The sequence below is a fragment of the Myotis davidii genome, unplaced genomic scaffold (assembly GCF_000327345.1).
Source record: "Myotis davidii unplaced genomic scaffold, ASM32734v1 scaffold765, whole genome shotgun sequence".
Classification (NCBI taxonomy): Eukaryota; Metazoa; Chordata; class Mammalia; order Chiroptera; family Vespertilionidae; genus Myotis; species Myotis davidii.
The window spans coordinates 837394-839867 of NW_006296056.1; the positions used below are offsets into that span (position 1 = coordinate 837394).

The 2474-nt window shown below is 41.4% G+C and overlaps 1 long non-coding RNA gene across 1 annotated transcript in view; it reads right to left on the reverse strand.

Annotated features, from left to right (window-relative positions):
• Window positions 1–1244: 1244 nt before the first annotated feature.
• Window positions 1245–2474, reverse strand: part of LOC107184264 — a 7553-nt gene continuing 6323 nt past the window's right edge. The window contains exons 4-5 of the long non-coding RNA XR_001515089.1: window positions 1739–1815; window positions 1245–1529 (exon numbers count right to left, since the gene is read on the reverse strand). This is a non-coding gene — a long non-coding RNA (uncharacterized LOC107184264). The remainder of the gene's footprint in view (window positions 1530–1738; window positions 1816–2474) is intronic.

The following is a 2474-nucleotide window of genomic DNA, read 5'->3' on the forward strand; positions in this document are numbered from 1 at the left end:
CATTCCTACATGCCTTCGAGGCCCACAGCCCCGCTCTGCAAGGGTTGAACTTCAGGCTCCCTGAAGAGAGTGACACTCTGACACCATGAACAGGTGTGCACCACTTCGGAGCGCTCACATTTCTCAGCGTTATTCTTTCCACCCATCTCTCCCTCCCGTTTCAGCTCTGGCCTATATATACACACACACACAGGTAATTTGCATGGCCCTGGAGATAATGCTCAGCTCTGGAAAGAGCTGATGGAGAAAGGTTCTTTAAAGCAATAATATCCAGCACGTTTTAGTCAAGCAAGCAATAAATGGCTGCCAGGCTTGATTATCAGGCCAGTCAAGCAGAGGCTTCTAATCAGTCTCAAGTGCTGTATCTGGAAGGTACTGCTTCCCGTCCACAGCCTCAACTCCCTTTGAATGTGTGAACAGACCGCGCAGACCCTAGGCTGGGACCAGCACATCAAGAAGAGCCGATGGCAGCTAACCATTTAAAAGTCAGAAAGCCATCAAGGAGATTTCTTCTGGGTGAAGATCATTTGGTCACATGGCAGGTCAAAGTTTGGGCTTTGTAATTTTGTGTAAGACATAAAAATATACTCGAGATTTTATTTTGTCAATAAAAGCAAATATGAAAATTGTAAGTTTTCTAGGAGCCACATTCAAAATTTTGAGAACATGCGAGATTCGTTTTAATAATGTTTTATTTGTCCTCGTGCGTTTAAATGAGTGAGTTGTGTGGTGTATGAATCAGATCTCAATCAAGCTGTTAAAAACTACGGGAAACAAATGAGCCATGTTTGCAGATGTTTAGCTCTTTGGAGCCAGTTTCCTGAGCATAAGAAGTTGAGAGCCTGTTCTGAACTTTGTCCCTTTGAATTCAAGCTGTCAGCATTTTCTCCAATGTGATTCCCTTTAAAATTCTGTGGGTTTTCTAGGAATCTGATGAGCAGTTCACTCTGTATCCCAAAGCCACATCCATAGTTATTTCTGAGTTGAACCTGCATCTAATTCTGGCTGCCTATGAGGATACAAAGGATCAGTAGAAGCCCTTTGGTCTACATGAGAGGGTCTACTAGGCACCACCTTCAATACTTCTAAGGCCTTAACAAAGATCTCACAATGATTTTTATTATATTCACAAATTTGAAACCATCACCACAATCAATTTTAGAACATTCTCAACACATCAAGAAAAAAATATATGATTGCTGCCTCTCCCATCCCCTGCCCATCCCCCATCCTTCCCAGCCCTACGTATTTCTTAAGCATCACTTGTTTTCTAGCAACACAGACCTTAGGTAAAGTTCAACATTGTCAGCCCTTCCTTTTGTTCAATATTAATGAATACAGTAGGTTCCCAAACTACTAAGAGACGAGTATAAAACTCCTGAGCGAGATGAAGCAGGATCTGATTAATAGTCTTTCTGGGACTCTTGTTGATGTTGTTTCTGTAAAATAAGTTAAGTCATATGTTGAAAGGGAACAGTACAGCTCAGTTGTGTTAGAATTTTGAAGTCTGGGCATCTTGCATAGGATTCCTGGAATGAAAAAGAGAAATATTAATATAAAAGTTTGGGTCACACCCTATGGAGCACAAGTCTAGTAGATTCCAAAAGGTTCATGGAAGCAAACCTTTGATAAAGCAGCACTGCTGATAAGAGAGATGAAGACCACCCGCGTAAGCATGAGCAACGACTATTTATTCAGAGCCTGATGTATAGCCAGGGAGTCAGTCACCACCACTTACATCTGGCAGAGTCGAGCAAACAGAGCTGGGCGTTGTGGTCACAAAGGAAGTAGTACTCAGCAGGCACACGCAGAGATCTGGAGGAACGGGAGGTAATCATGACATGAGGTCAGAACCAAGGCCTTGCATCAGTTTGGCTACATATTTGGATCTCTATTAGTCTCTTCCACATGACAAATATTTGGCCCATTGTCCTAAAATGATTGTGAAAATATAACTTAGAATTACATAGGGTATGATCAGTAGATTGTAATAATTGGAGAGATGGATACTGGTCAAGTAATTTACCGGTTGATTTGTTTAATATCATCTTTCCATGTCGGTGCAAGTAGAAATGCCATCAGCTATATCTCCTTGTGGCTTCATTAGAAGAGATTAGAATTGCCCAGGGGTTTTATAATGGAGTCCAGGGATGCCTGGCATATCCAGCAGTCAGTTAGACTGAGGGCAGTGGCTACTATTAGAGATAATTTAAGAATGGCATTAAAATAAATATATTCTGACTAACAATTATTTAAGGAGGGGGGAATAAGATAAAAATTATTACTGTATGTGGATAACAACCAAGGGTCTATAGAAAATAAGAAGAAGAGAAAGAGGTCCTACTCTAACATCTTGGGCAGAAGCTGCCCACTGTCTAAAGCAGTGGTTCTCAACCTTGGCTGCACGTTATAATCACCTGGGAATCTTTTTTAAATCATGGTTTCTAGCCCTGACCGGTTTGGCTCAGTGGATA